General features: G+C 48.1%; 1 protein-coding gene across 3 annotated transcripts in view; it reads left to right on the top strand.

The window, feature by feature from the left end:
• UBIAD1 (UbiA prenyltransferase domain containing 1) overlaps positions 1 to 16,407 on the top strand; it is a 100,885-nt gene that overhangs the window by 62,634 nt on the left and 21,844 nt on the right. The window lies entirely within an intron of this gene.

Raw genomic sequence — 16,407 nt, 5'->3', positions numbered from 1 at the left:
TGATCCATCCCCTGTTCTCTAGTCCCAGCTTCTAGCAGTCAGAAGCTTAGGGACCCCCAGAGCAAGGGATTGCAACCCTGACCATCTTGGCTAACAGCCATTGATAGACCTGTCCTCTATGAATTTACCTAATTCTTTTTTGACCCCTTTATACTTATACTCTTGGCCTTCAAAACATCCGCTGGCAAGGAGTTCCACAGGATGACAGCGAGTTGTGTGAAGAAATACTTCCTTTTATTTGTTTTCAATATGCTGCCTATTAATTTCATTGTGTGATCCCTAGTTCTTGTGTTATGTGGAGGGGTAAATAACACCTTCCTATTTATTTTCTCCACACAATTCATGATTTTATAGACCTCTGTCATATCCCCCCTCAGTCGTCTCTTTTCTAAAATGAACAGTCCCAGTCTTTTAAATCTCTCCTCGTATGGAAGCTGTTCCAGACCCCTCATCATTTTTGTTGCCCTTCTCTGGACCTTTTCCAGTTCCAATATATCTTTTTTTGGGATGGAGTGTCCCATGGATTTATATAGTGGCATTATGACATTTTTTGTCTCGTCCCTTTCCTAATGGTTCCTAACATTCTATTAGGTTTCAGAGTAGCAGCCAGGTTAGTCTGTATCCGCAAAAAGAAAAGAAGTACTTGTGGCACCTTAGAGACTAACAAATTTATTTGAGCATAAGCTTTCGTGAGCTACAGCTCACTTCATCGGATCACATGGTGAGTCAGTGTCAGAGCCAGCTCCCAGTTTCCTGCTGTAAATCACTAGGCTACACATACTCTGCATTGAATAGCATTCTTGGTATCAGTTGGGGTGGGTCTGAAGAAGCTGGATTTGCTCTTTGATGTGGGGCCTGTCCTTGCTGTGTGTCTGTTCAGCGCCTAGCACAACGGGGCCCCGGCCCATGCCTGGGGCTCTGAGATGCTACTGCAATCCAAGTAAATAACTTGCAAAACCCAAGCCAGGTCTGGGTCAGATCGACATTCCTGTTTATCAGAGCTATCCAATGTCCGGGTGGGAGGGGGAAGGCCTGGAGGTTTTGGCTCATCTTTTCCAGAAGCAGCTGGATGCTCTGTGCCCTTGCTGTGTGCATTTAGCAGCGCAGACAAAGCCATCCAGGCTTGAAAGCCATTCTCTCTTGCCTTCTCTCAGTGCCGTGTGTGGCCTGGGGCACCGTCTGAGGCCTTAATGAGGCCCAACTTAAAGGCTGACTTAAAAAATAAAAGATTCCTTTATGCTCCGGGCTGCAGCTGGAGCAACAAATGGCTAATAAAAGGCTGAAGCCTGGAGGAGAATCCTCCCCTGAGATTAAGGGGCATGCAGTCCTTTGGGTGATGTGTAATGTCTGAGGCTTCATTGCCCTTGGTGGGGGAAGCTGGATATGATCCCCTGGCCAGGGAGATAAAAGGATCATAAACCAGAATGGCACCACGTCCTGTCTGTGATGCCGCCGGCCCCAGAGGCTCTGCCCAAGGTGAGACAGACGCAGCCCGGCCCTGCTTCAGGCTGTGAAAGCAGCTCCTGAAAGTTGTCTTGATGTTTTTGCGTCTGGTGGGGGCGGGGGAATAAACGAGGTCAGCATGGAGGCTGCTGAGCTGACTGGGAACGGCTGAGCCCTGGGGGCAAGGCAACACAGGCTGGAGAGAAGCCTGGATCAGAACCCGTCCGAACCTCCTTGTCTCAGCCGCACTGACTCACCACGCCTGCTGTTCTTCTGCATGCACCTACCCTCAGCCCTTACCTCCCGCTCCTTCCACCTGCTCTAGCCCCTCCTGTCCACCCCAGCCCCTAGCGTCCACATGTTCCTAACCCTTGCCCCCTCATGCCCATCCTCTGTCTCCTACTCACCCCATCATGTCCTGCAGCCCTCTGGATCCTGAATCCTTTTGCTCTCTGGATTATTTTTCTTCACCAACTTTGGAGCTGGTTTATCCTCTTCCTACATGTCTCAGTGCATCCTCCATCTTTCCCCAGCTGTGGGAACACACACTTAACCTGTAATCAGCGTGACTCACCGCAACATCAGTATCTGCCCTTGGAGCAAAAAGACATAATGTGCTTTGTTCTGCTGTTTGCTATTGCAAGTGAAATTGCTTTTCTTTCCTCCACATCAGACACTCCTTTCTTTTCCCCATCTCTCTCCCATGTGTCCAGAGCAGGTTCGGAAAGAATCACTGTCTCTTGTTTGCTGATGGAGTCTGGGGTGAAAGGAGCTTTTGTTGCTGGGGAACATTCCACATCTGTCTATGGAATTGTAGAATGGGGCACGCAGTGAGTGTGATTCTGATTGCACAGACCATGGATATGTGTGTGTGTTTGTGTGTGTGTGGGGGGGGTTGGATGGTTGTGTTCCTTTTGTGTGTCCCTTCCTGTGCTTGTAGACGGTGCGCAGACTTACATGTGAGAGCCTGTTGCTGTGAGTTTATGTGTCTCTGGGCCTGTGTGCGTGCCTGCACTGATATGTGTGTTCCTGTGTGTTTAAATGTTTCTTTGTGTGTTTGTGTCTTTGTATCTGCTTGTGCGTGCCTCTCTGTGTGCTTGCTTGTGGTTGGGGCTGTGCATCTTTGCGTGTGTACGTGCTTGCACACACGTGTGCGGGGGGGGGGGGGCTGTGAGGGCCTGTTGAGGAGTCAGCACTGGGTTGGAATACAAAATTCATTGCACATTAAAGGAAGCTGCAGGTTGCTCTGCATTGTTTCTTCAAAGTGCAGGGCATCATCTTTCTCCTCTGCCGTGGACAGCCTGGAAAGAAGGCAGCTAGGGCTGGCTTCCTAGCAATTAAAATGGCCTAACAATCAAAACTGTCCGTTGTTGTACCCAGAGGCAATTAATACCCGCCACAAGGCTCTGTGGCTAGCAGAGGGAGAGAGCTTTGTGATTGCTGCTGGTTCCTCGGACACCAGAAAGCCACGCCCGGCTGTGTGAGACACTGTAATTTGTGTCTTAAAGCTGGTCTACCAGAGTCACTACAAACACCGGAAATGTTGTTCAGTGTCTGTCATCTTGTTTTATTTTTATATCTCGGAAGCACCCAGGCACCGAGAAATCTCAGCTCTCTCCTCTGTTTCTCTTCTGCCTTTGCATGATGAAGCTTTTGATGGATTCCTGGGTGACTCCCACCCAGTGCTGATGGATTGCTACTCCCGCTCGCTGTATGCTCCAGCTGTCTCTGCCGTTCAGTCTGCTGGATTGACAGGGCCCATAAATCACCCTGGAAGGCAAAGTGCTTGGAGCGTGCCAGCCCTGTCTGCACGGCGCTGACGCACCACAAGCCTTGCTGGCAGCAGGGTGTACTGTGGCAGGTTTGGGAGGAGGCAGGGATACTGAATCCAGCTGCTGGTCTCTTATCACCTCACTAATTAAAGGAGGCTGGGGTAGGGGGGATGGGGAGTTCAATGTCTCTTTTATTATTTATCTAGCACAGAGAGCCTTACAGAGCAGGGCCCTGTCTCAAAGAGCTCACAGCCTGACTCATGGGAGAGACGGGATGGCTGTTCCTATGTGAGGATGCTGAGGAGGGGGAGGGAGAGTGTGTGCAATGGGAGAGGCTGTGCCAAACCCGGGATGGGGAAGGGGAGAAACTGGGAAGCGGGCAGGAGAGTGGTAGAAGAAGATGGAGAGAGCAATGGAGGAGCCAGAGGGGCGGGATTGGTAGGCAGGGACAGCGTTCTGCAGAGCCTGGAAGGTGAGGCTGAGGAATGTAAGCCCAATGGGGACAGAAAGGGAAATGGGGCTTTGCTGACTCTGTCCTGATCTTCATTAGCAATGGGCTTGGGCCACAGGGCTCCAAGCCCGCAGTGGATTTCTGGGCCCTACCTCCGGTGGAGAAGGAGACAAAGGATGCAGAGAGGAAGGAGGCTTGCTGGGAGAAGCAAAGGGTGGGAGTGGGGAGCAGAAGGGAGTAAGACTGCTGGGGTGGAGCCATGCTGGACAGAGGAGGCTGAACTTGGGGTGGCAGGGGAAAGGGACGTGCGCTTCTGGCTCTTGGCTGGTCTGGTCCCTAGTTCACCCGGATCAGTGCTATGCCCTGGCTCGCTCAGCCAGTACTGCCAGTTAGGGAGGTTCTTCTTATATCATGTCCCCAGCAGGGCCCGTATCAGGGTTCCTTCCCCACTCTGAACTCTAGGGTACAGATGTGGGGACCTGCATGAAAGACCCCCTAGCTTATTCTTACCAGCTTAGGTTAAAAACTTCCCCGAGGTACAAACTTTGCCTTGTCCTTGAACAGTATGCTGCCACCACCAAGCGTTTTAAACAAAGAACAGGGAAAGAGACCACTTGAAGACGTCTTCCCCCAAAATATCCCCCCAAGCCCTACACCCCCTTTCCTGGGGAAGGCTTGATAATAATCCTCACCAATTTGTACAGGTGAACCCAGACCCAAACCCTTGGATCTTAAGAACAATGAAAAATCAATCAGGTTCTTAAAAGAAGAATTTTAATGAAAGAAAAGGTAAAAGAATCACCTCTGTAAAATCAGGATGGAAAATACTTTACAGGGTGTTCAGATTCAAAACACAGAGGGATCCCCTTCTGGGCAAAACCTTAAAGTTACAGAAAACAGGAATAAACCTCCCTCTTAACACAGGGAAAATTCACATAAAACAAAAGATAAACTAATCCGCCTTGCCTGGCTTACCTCTTCTGGTTGCAATATTGGAGACTTGGATTAGGATGGGTTGGAGAAGATGGATTTCCGTCTGGCCTCTCTCAGTCCCAAGAGAAAACAAACACGTAAACAAAGAGCACAAACAAAAGTCTTTCCCCCCCCCCAAGATTTGAAAGTATCTTGTTCCCTTATTGGTCCTTGGGTCAGGTGCCAGCCGGGTTAGCTGAGCTTCTTAACCCTTTACAGGTAACAGGATTTTGTCTCTGGCCAGGAGGGAATTTATAGCACTGTATACAGAAAGGTGGTTACCCTTCCCTTTATATTTATGACAGCCCGTCTCTGAAATCTGCCTTATGTTAGGAGCCTTTCTGGTGTAAGCCCAGCTGCGTCTTACTTTCGTGGGTGCATCCACAGCCCATCTGCTGGCAGACCCTTCAGGACCCGTGCCTCGGCAGCAAAGAGTCAGTGGGTACGTCTGCACTTGGAGGGGTGATTCCCAGCTTGAGGTGAGATACCTGCTCTGATCAAGCTAGTGCACCAAAACTAGGGTATAGCTGTGGGGGTGGGAGGGGCTAGCCGCCCTGAGGACGATCCTCTCCAAGAGGTTGGGTGCGTATTCGAGGCGGGTGGCCCCTCCTGCTCCCCGTGCCACCGGGGCTGCACTCTCTTTTAGCGTGCCGGCTGGATCAGAGCAAGATGGGGTATGCCTCCTCAAGCTGGGAATCAGCTCCAAGTGCAGATTTACCCTGAGTGCACCCAGGAGAGATGGAGGGAGAGGAAAGAGGTCTGTGATTGGCAGCAGGGTCAGAGTGGGCAATCTCCGAGTGAGCTGAGTAAGGTCGCGTACACCTTCTCGACCCCAGGACATCAGGAGACTTGGCCTTTCTACCCCTTCATTTCAGGGGCTCCTGCCGGGCTTGACCCGAGCTGAGATCTTGTTAGATCACACCTGCTGAGCAATGCTGGGTCAGCTCAGTCCCTGGATGAGAGGAATGGCTGTAGGAGGAGGATGGTTGATTCAGGTTTGGTCTGCTCTGGAGGTTTAACTCCTGAATTATGAGTTTTCTTCGTAACACGCTTCCTGTCCAGCCTCCAGCACCCCTCAGTGGGGCCATCGTTGGGGCCACCAGGAGGCGGCTGGCCCACTCTGGGTGTAGGGCAGAGCACGAGTCAGCTTGTCTTACTTTTTGCAAAGAAAACGCGCAGCCACAGCCAGTCACAACAATCAATAGATCGCGGTCTGTCAATTCCTTTCCATCCACCCCCTGGGCACCTAGCTCACCAACTACCTGTGCTCTGGCCCCTGTCCAGCAGTCACCCACCTTCATGTGCCTCTGCTCAGCCTCTGTGCTCCCACCCTACTGGCAGCACCTTCAGCTTCCCTTCTTGGCACTGTGATTGGGCAGACTGTCCTGCATAACACAGGCCATAGGACTTCCCGGTACTAATTCCTACCTTGAGTCCAATGGCTGTGTTGCACTAGAGCAGTTCGTTTAGGATAACATCCCATCCTGATGTAAAAATTGCCAGGGGTGGAGAATCCACCATGGCCCTTGGTAAGATGTTCCAATGGTTAATTGGATACATAAGAATAGTAAATAGCACCCTGACCAATACTGAGCCAATATCCCAGTATGATGTTAGGAGACACTGTGGTTGTGGAGGTTGCCAGAGGTCCTCCTGACCATCCATCCTGTCTATGCCATAGAGGAGGATTTAATCATAGTGTGCTATGGGGCGCTGTGACTTGTACGCTCATTGGTCATTGACAACAGCAGGCTTTTGTATGCTGCATGTTGTATAATATAGGGTAAAAAAAGAGAGAGGTCAACATTGGGAAAATCAAATAGTTTTTCAGCTTCAAAGAAGAAGAGAAATAATGGGAATTAAAAATAAAGGTTAAAACTATACAAAGTAGCTGTCAGTGACCATTTAACAAGCCATGTAGTATTCTCAGTTCCACACACAAGGATTCTAGACACAAGGATCCTCACACATACATGTCTGAATATACATGTGTAAGTAAGCAAGCATGCATACGGACACATTTCACACATTCACACGAACACCTATGCACATACACACATGTACGCACACCAATTCATGTAACTGTATGTAATCACAGATTCACAAGATACATGTGATTTTCCACACATGCATTCATGCACATGGTACAAATGTCTGAATGCTCATACAAACATGAATGTACGTACACTCCCATGAACGCACATACATATACACATGCAAAGATGTGTGCCTATATACATATATAGAAACGTGTGCGCACACATAAAAACATGGATGCATGTAGACAAGACAAAGAAAGAGCCTGGCTCCTACTGAAGGCATTGACTTAAACAGGAGCAAGAACAGACCCAACACACATGCACACGGACACATGCCCCAACACATATGCAGGCATGCACATAGACACATGCTTCCTGGGGCCAACTGGAGGCTCAGATCGTGAGGATCATTGCTCCCAATAGCCTCATCCCTCTCTTAATAAAACAGAAGCATTCATTTTCTCTGCAACTTCACGATGCGCTGAAAAAGCCGGAACTCCAGCGAAGGCCACCCCATGCGAAGAGTGGAGCTGAGTTAGAGAGCTTGAGACTTGTGTGTCAGATTTGAAAAGGGGGAATAAGCAGGGAGGGAGAGAAATTAGACCCCGTTAGATGGAAATAAGAAACTAAATGATCCTCTTCACAACTGACTCCACACACAAGCAACCACACATCGGAGGGATTGCTCCAACTGGGGAAATGTCAATTGCATGGAAATGTCATCTTTGTCACAGAGCTCTCCTGGGGCTGCTGGAAACTGCAAACTCAACTACATTAATTTTCATCTCTCTTTCTCTCTCTATTATGTTTTTTAATCTTTTAACCTTAAAAAAAAATCAATGTGAAACCAGCCACCCTTTTTGCATTCAGTAAAAATTTGAAGCCGTAATTGTGCGAAAAGGTTAAAGAGCTTCAATTAGAAAGGTCACTTTGGAAATCGTTTTGCAGACAGTTTTGCACATTACCTGCAGTTTAAAGAGAGAAGATGGCGCTAACTAGCCTCCTATGCCAAGAGTGATGGCTCCAGTTCTTCCAAACGTTCCAAAAATAAACTGGTGGTCGTTATTTTTCAAACTGCTCATGGGCTCTGAGCCCGTGGAAGCTTTGCAGCATGGAAATTTGCAACGCGTGTCCAAAGGAGGGAGAAGTTAAGGCCCAGATCAACAGAAGAAAAAGAGACAGCATGTTTAAAAATAATTCCCTGAAGTGGAACCAACTGGATTTTTTTAATACAACAGCAAGAGGGAGAAATAAGCACCTCCAGGCTAAGGAGATTTATGATCCAGAACTCATGGTGTCTCCAAGGCTGATGGGATGAGATAGTTGCAGCCAGTGTATGGAAGCAACATCAAAACCTTGGCCATCTTTTCTACCTAGTATCTTTCATCTCTCTCTTGCTTACATTTCCTAATGGTGTTCTCCATATTCCCCTACCCCTCGCATGGCACTCCGCTAAACCCTCATTAATTCCAAAAAGAAAACAGGGACTGTTCCCCATTGTCAAGACAAGGGGATGCAAGGCAGGGGCGTGGGGAGACGAGCATAGGGTAGCCAGGAGAGGGGAATTACACAAATTACAATTGATTTTCCACCATTAATGAACCATGAAGTGCTTGTGATTGCATCTTGAAAAGATTTATAATTATTCATTGAATCGCAGAAGATAATTAAACTTCATTAAACCCAGTCATGACAAGCTTTCATAGTCAGAACAAATGCTGTGCAGGATCCAGATAGGAGAGGGAGATAGAACACTGGGAGCTGATAAAAAGGGGGGCAGGGGAGAGGGATTTTCTATACAATCATTTTTTTTTGCTTAAATAGGAAACTGATGCCCTAAGTGTTTTTCCCTCCTTTTTTTTTTTTTTTTTGCATTCTCTTTACACTCCCTGCTCACAGTTCCTCCTTTGCCTGGCACTGAAAGCACCTTCTATAATCCAATTACACATTTCACATCAGTGACAGTGTGAAAACATCCAGGGCTTTAGTGCTGGTTGGGGATAGTCTATGTTGCAAGTCCTTGCCAAAGTGGCTGTGATGTGCAAAAAGACAGTGGGGGGGAGGGAGGGGGGGAAGGAGGTTCAAGGGGAGACAGACAAAAATAAGACATTCTGGGTGAGATGCTGCTCACCAGGCCTATGAACTATTTAGGACCAGGTTTTCCAATGAGCTCAGCACATTGGATGCACGTTGGCCGCAGGGCTTTTTTGTAAAATCCAACCTCAATTGTATGTGTGTGTGTGAGAGAGAGAGAGAGAGGTTGAAGCTGCAAAGTGACAGATGAAATCTTTATGATGATGATTTTTATTTTTGTGTCTGGATTTGAATTGGTGGTGAAAGTTCCCAACAAAAATATCTCATGAATATTCAACGAGAGTGCCAGCAACGCTTTACAGTCATGGATTATTTATACGCGATATCACCAAAGCTTCATAAATAATAAAACAGCTGCAATCTCCTCTGTGTTTTATGTTCCTCTCAGCCTGTGCGAGGGTGGGGAAACTGTGCTTCCCTAGCACATTACCAGGCTGTATCTACCCATTGCATGCCAGCAGCCAAGAGGTTGGAAGGAGGGAGGGGATAATGCAAAGTGGTGGGTGAAGGTCTGAGGGGCAATGGGGGAGTGGGAGTGCCTAGCACAATATGTGCATGGGAAATGTGGTATATGCGTGTGTGTGTGTGTGTGTGCATTAAGGTGCACCTGTGTCCTTCGAGTGTACATATGAAGGTGTGCCTACAGGGGTGCACTTGTGCAAAGAGTTTGCCTGTGTCACTACATGTGGCCGTGCCGGTGTATGGAAGTGTGCCCGTGAAGGGATGGGGGATTCCTGTGAGCGTGACCTGTTCTCTGTAGGCAGGATTCCCTGTGTGTGAAAGTGTGTCTGGGCATGGCCTGTGTAATGTCCCACACAGAATCCCACCCAAATCCCAGTAGTAGAAGAGGTTTGGGGGTCAGGAAATCAAGTTTTCACCTTTCCCCTCTCAGGGCAGGACACTAAATGAACCAAGCTTGGTGGTTTCAGTACATCCCTATCACAAGAGCCCCATGGAAGCACAGCTAACAGCCCCAGGATGACCTGAGTGGGCCTGGGTAAAGGTGACATGGAGCAGGACATGCCCAGAGCTACCCCCTCTTGCATTTCCCTCTCTGCCTGAGGGGAGCCCTTTGCTGATATCTCAGTGCAAACCCGTCCAGCTCGCGTTTACCAGCCTCAGCGCTTTTGGCTTGCCTGCATCGCATTGCTTGTTACCCCTGGTGCCCCTGGGACTGATGCAATCTGAATGCATCCGATGAAGTGAGCTGTAGCTCACGAAAGCTTATGCTCAAATACATTTGTTAGTCTCTAAGGTGCCACAAGTACTCCTTTTCTTTTTTCTGAGAAACAAGTTACTGAGTTCCCCTCCTCCAGGCCGGCCCCACCGCTTAATGAATAATAGAATGGGGGAGAGAGGTCACAGCCACCTTCCTATACTCTAGACAGCTTGCAAGTGCAGCTGGCCTTGTTGTAAGGCTCCACCCCGCGCAGCTCCGGGGGTCACCTGTCCAGTGCCATTGCTAGTTACGATCCGGAACTCAGCAACAAGGAAACGCATGGAAATGAGCAAAGAGAGACCAGAGACCTCCACCATCCACACGCTCCCCTCCTTTACCAAAAGAGTAACCTGAGGCCCTCTCCTTGCAGCTCCCGGTGGGAAGCACTAAATTGCAAATCAGTAAAAGTGTCACTGGCTGTGGTCTGACAGCTGAGAGGGATGATTCATAACTCCAGCTTGGTGGCGGTGTATTTGTCCGTGTCGTCCCCCTCCGCAGCCCACCCTGGAAGAGAAAAGCGATAAATTGCTGCCATTTCTTTTTATGGAACATCTAATCAGGTGGTGACACAGAGAGTCGCCTAGTCTCAAAATCATTTATGATGAATAATTCATTGGGTTAAAATGTCTTAAAAGAAGGAGCTTGTCTTCTTGGTTCAATGTCTGGAGCAGGCAGTGCTACAGGGGTTTCTGCTGGCAGCACCGCTCTGGTGTTACAACACAGACAAATCCAGAATGGGACCCAGCATCCCTCTGGTGTGTTCTCTTTGCTGAGATACCCACCCTGCAGCCACTCCTTGGGTGAAGAACACCCCCATGCAGCGGACCAGCACTGAAGCGAGGGAAGCTTTCAAGGTTGGGTGTCTGATAGCCAGTGTTCCTTCTGGGACTATTCTTCCTATCCTCCCAATGCTACTCTTGAAGTTTCTCTTCCCTGGGAGAAGTCACTCCTTCAGAACCTGTCCTCCTCCCCAAAGGAAATAATCCCGCAAGCAAGTCTCTTACTGATGAGCAAGAGGAAGCTGTTGCAACCGTGATTTTCATGGGGCGAAGGTTGAGGTTGCTTGTCCTCCACCAGAGGATGATGGGGGCAGCTGACCTGTCTTCACTGGCCACCACAATACCTCTTTGCTGGAAGAATGGGGAATGCAGCTGTCTTGAGGTTGTCTCCATCCTGTTTGTTAATCAGCCAAAGAGATCTATGCAAATGATAATGGGCTCCGGAAATCCTGGAATCTCACATCCCTGTTTTGGATTCCCCAGTAAAATCTGCATGAATCCCAGGGTATTTTTTCTCAAGCTCCGCTTATTATATGGTAAATGATGAGTGAAGAGCAATAGGCTTGACGTTGAGCCTGGATGAGCATCTAGAAGGTTAGATGCTCGTCTGAATCTCTTGGGTCAGCAGAATGGGCCTGGAGATGGCTCACAGAACAGGCTTTCTCTTGGGGTTTGCCTTTCCCCCAAGCCCCTTTTCTCATGGTTTCCTGTAAATCTGGTTGAAAAGATTTTTTTCTCCACGGAAAAGAGGCCTTTTAAAAAAACATAAAACAAAATTTTCCTGAAAATTGTTAACTCTTTTTAGAAACGTTTCTTTCTTCATGACTTTTTATCAACCCCATTCCCTGCATCGATATTTGGAATGGTGATTGACATTTGCATTTACCCAAACCTAGGCTTTTCAGGTTAAAGCAAGTTTTTGGTTGCTTGTTTCCTGCAAAACTTGGTGTTTGGTAAACGAAAAATGTTGATAAGGGTTTTGCAAAACACTGTGGAAAAAATTAAAGATAGCTTTGCCTTGAACCCTGCAAAGCAGAAACAATTTAGAAATGTTTCATGTAGGTTTTTTTTTCTTTTCATTTTCTGATTGGCTCTGGTATCTGGGCACTTCCCATTCCAGATGCAACAAAGAAGAGTAAAAATACTCTAATAACGACATGTCACTTAAAACAAAACCTTTCACCCTTCCTAGTTATTTTTTTCACCTCAAAGAAGGAAGTCTGGTTTGTCTTTGAATTTGGGGTGATGGTTTGGGGCAGGGGGGGCTGCTCGATCCAAGCAGGCTCCCCACCCCCATCACTGAATGAATGCTGGCGCTTTTCCAGGTGGGTCACGTTAGGAAAGAGATGATGTTGAGAAGGGAGAAGGCTTCTGTTTCCAGACGATCAGCAAGCAAGATGGAAGCAGACGTGCTGAAGGAGCCCTTGACAATCTAATGGGCTGCAGATAGGGGATTCAACGTGCACACCTGCTCTTTCCCCGGCTCCGCGATTCCACAGCTCTTTGTTTTGCAATGTGTGGCAGGGCCTCGAGAAGACATCAGCCACCTGTTCACTGGATTCCTGGCTCCTGATCTGTCTGAGCAGATGCATTGGAAAGCCCTTACTATTGCTCCTGGAGCTGTCCTAGTCAATCTGACCTTCAAATCCACTGTCTCAGGGCTCTGTTTATCATGCTAGTTGAAAAGTCAGTGGCTAGAGATAGCAGCAAGAGGAGGGGTAGGCTGGCTGGTGTGACTTTGGGATGGCTTTCTCGGAAGTTATTAGACCTGAATAGTACATTGCCTACGTTTGGATTCATCAGAGAGCCCTCAAGTCTTCCTCTATGCTGTATCCAGTCATGACTTGCCACCCATAGCTGCATGGGTTACTATGGGTCTACTTCACGCCACCATCTGGAACATTTCTGATGAACACTTTGTCTTCCATAGTGCCTCCTACCTGAGGATCTCAGTGCTGTGTGCAAATTAATCTCCCAGGGAGGTAGGGAGTATTATTATTTTATCCCTGTTTTACCAGTGGATAAACTGAGGCACAAAAGATCACACAGGAAGTTTGTAACAAAGCCAGGAAATAAACCCCGATCTCCAAGCTCTTAGATCTGTGCTTTAAACACAAGCCAGTTCTCCCCACTCCAGAAGCAGCATGTTAGGGGACCAGTTAATGATGAAAGGTCTTTGTTACAGCAGCCACCTCCATTCTCTCTCTCTCTCTCTCTCTTTTTTTTGGTTTGCTTTCCAGTTGTTTATTGTCAGTTTAAATCCAATAACACAGAGAAATTAAATTACTTTGTAAATCTCTGATCCATTCCACTGGGACCTGGCCATGTGTCTATTCCAGAGAATGGCCCAAAGAGGTAATTCAATTTACAGGACATTTGTAAGATGTCCGTGAATGAAGCATGAGCTTGTTATGTCCCTGGACAAATTAGTTCTCTATGGGATACTGCCAAAGGAAGAAAAGGAGGAGAAATAAACAAAAAGAAACGTTATAAACACTCGATGCTGGGCTTCCCTGCCTTAGTGTTTGGAGCTATCTCTGCTATAAATTGTATTGATTAAGGAACCTATTGAAACTAACTACTGCCATTGATTACCGTCCACTTATTTCTTTCTTTGCCTCTTGAGCACTCTGTAGATTAGCAGTGCGGAGGCTCTGAGCCTTCTCATCGCAAGCAGCTTGTGGGCGTTGGAAGCGACGGAAACTGTTGTCTAGTGTGGGCCCGTCTGCTGGAGAGGGAAATCTCTCCCCCCACTGCTCCATGACTAGCGGCAAGCAGAGAGAGGGCTCCTGGAGTTGGGCACCAGGGCTTGGCAAGCCCAGGGAACTGTGCCAGTTGGGTAGCCTCACAAAAAACAGGCCAAGAGCTCCCAGAGTGCAATCAGCTCCTGCCCCACTGTGGGGCTGCAGGTCCCATCCTGTGATACCCTGTATTGTGTGTCATTGTCTGGTGACGGAACAGCCACATAGGAGACAGATACGATGTCCGATCCTCTGAGGTAGGCATGGCCCTCTTGAGCTCCTAACTGGTCCTGCAGAGACCCAGGTAAGCTAGGGGAAAGGCACCTACACAGCTGACTTTGCAGTGACTATGCAGGGCCCTAGGCCCTGTCTATACTAAACAAAAAAGCATGGCAAACGACTGCTGTTTGGAGCACCGTGAGCTTATGACACCCTGCAACAGTCATCCCAGGTGTTTTTCCAGTGTTGTTTGCAACCTGGCCCTTAGCTGGGGCAGTGTCAGCAATGGTGTCTCACCAGTCTGGTTGGAAAGCCACAAGTGTTGGAGCTGCACCAAAAGCCCCTAAAATAGGACATCTGGTCCAATGGTTAGGGTGCTAGCCAGAGATGTGGGTTCAATTCCCTGTTCTGCCACAGACTCCTGGGGCAAATCACTTAGCCTCTTGGTGCCTCAGTTTCCCCATCTGTAAAACAGGGATAATAGAGCTGCTCTTCCACACAACCGGGTTTAGTGTTTCAGATGGAGATCCCAGCCATATCAGCTGATGGCATCCTGCAGGCAAAGGGGCAACCTCAGAGCAAAATCTTAGCAGGGGGGAGTGAAAATGCATGAGTGTTACCTTGCAAGCTCAGCAGGACTGAGGAAAGTCAAGGTTGGGAGGAGGATGTGCTGAGACCTGTCGGGCAGGCAGCATCACTCAGACATTTCTATCACCCTTTCCTGGTCTTCCTTCTTTGGAGCTACTTACAATGCATCTGCAGAGAGCTGACCGGCTGCCTTTAGATGGCTGGGGAAAAGTTAGGCCAGGTCTACACTCAGATTTTGCCCAGATTTAACTATGTCAGATAGGGTGTGATTTCCTATTGAAATAGTTAAATTCAACCTCTGGTGTGGACACAGTTATACTGGTGTAACTGCGCCTTTGTACCAATACAGCGTAGTCCCCTTTCCTTCTTGGAATAGCAATACTGCTATAAGCACTGTTGTCCTGGTACGACTGTGTCCGTTCTAGGGGTTGGCCTGACAGAACTAAGCCAGTGTGATTAAAGCAGTTCAGTGTTTGTGTTTAGACAAGACCTTGGTGAACTGCCTGGTTGGAGAACAGAAAGTCTGCCCCTCCAGGGCTGGAGTCTGTTTGGAACTTGCTTCTGTTCCTTCCCTTGGTCCCTTGGTGTTAAAAGCTGAAAACTCATTGCTTGCCAGGCTCACCTTTATAAAGGGAATAATTATTGTTTTAGCAGATACCTTTTTTTTTTTAAGTCTGATCAAAAAGAATCAAGGGCTAGATTCTCCTCTCGCCAGCACCAGGGAAAGGCAGTGGGGTTATGCTGGAGTAAACTGGGAGTCAGTAAGAGGAGAATCAAGGCCTTGAGGCCAAGGGTTTCAGAACTGCTTTGATGCCAAATTCCCATTAAAGTGAATGGAAAATGAGCACCCAGGTTGCCTCAACAGCTTTGATAATCTCAACCTAAGTCTTTAAAAGTTCATGTACCTTCCCCTCCATGACTTCTGGTCAGTTTCAGCTCTTAACTTTCCTAACTGCTTTAAAACTACTCTAAGTTTCTCACCTCTCTATTCAATGGGGAGCCTTTCTTTTTCCTTTGTCCCTTCTCTTTTCTCTTCCTGCATAACAGCAGCCAGCTGGCTAGTTAGGGCAGGAGCAATGAGGGCATGCTGGGTTCAGAAGAGCGGCCTCCAGCATTCCCTGCAGCCAGATCCCCTCAGGCTGTCATCTTGTCAGATCTTGCAAGCTAAGCAAGGCTAGGACGGGCTGAAAGGCTCCAAAGGAAACCGGTGTGTTGTGGGAAGCAGCGTTGGGAACTAGTTAGCTATGTCTGCAGTGGACATTTTCTCCTCTTCATTTTCACATCTGTTGCTACCCAGTTCCAACTATGGGAGGGGGAGAGTGGAAAGGGCTGCCAGAGAAACCTGTGTTTTTGCCACCAAGTTGAAGCATGGCCAGCTGTCATGATTTTTTCACGAGTTTTGCAATATTTGATGTTATTCTTAAATCCCCAGGGCTTGGAGTCCTGTGATTAAGTGAAAAGCTCCGCTTTTATTTAAAAGAAAAAAATAAATGTCCAACCCACTAGCTTGGAAATGTGACCCAAGTGCAGCCTAAAGGCTGAGAAACCAGAGAATAAAGGAAAAGAGCCCAAAATATATTATTTTAAAAAAACTCAAGATTTTTAAGCCAATCACGTGATTGTTCAGGCCCGAATCAAAGATTTTGGAATGCTGCGGGGCTGGCAATACTGGTGATGCTTAGCCTCACCTAGAGCAGGGCTGAAAACCACAGTGGTAAAAACACCAGAGGCTACTCGGGCCTTGGCTACACTAAGGCCAAGACTTTCAAATATAACCAGTGATTTTGGGGGCCCAGCCAGAGAAACCTTAAAGGGGCCTGATTTCCAGGAAGTGCTGAGGCACCCACCCTCTGGAAACCAGGCCTCTTTATTGTGTCTTCAGCAGGGCCCCTGTGAGTGGGTGGCACTGCCCTCAGTTGGGCTGTAAGAAAGAGCACTTTGGCCCTAGAGAGGAGCCTGGCTTGAGGGTCAGTCAGGAAAAGAGCAGAGAAAGCAGACTTGGGGCTCTTGTTCTGGCTCCCTGGGAATAGGGAGACAGGCTACAAGCTGGGGAGCATGAGCAGCAGGAAGTTCCCTGTGAGAGGAGGCAC

Source organism: Chelonia mydas, chromosome 18 (genome assembly GCF_015237465.2).
Source record: "Chelonia mydas isolate rCheMyd1 chromosome 18, rCheMyd1.pri.v2, whole genome shotgun sequence".
NCBI lineage: Eukaryota > Metazoa > Chordata > Testudines > Cheloniidae > Chelonia > Chelonia mydas.
Note: the sequence above shows the minus strand (reverse complement) of the source record. Positions and strands in the feature narration are given on the sequence as shown.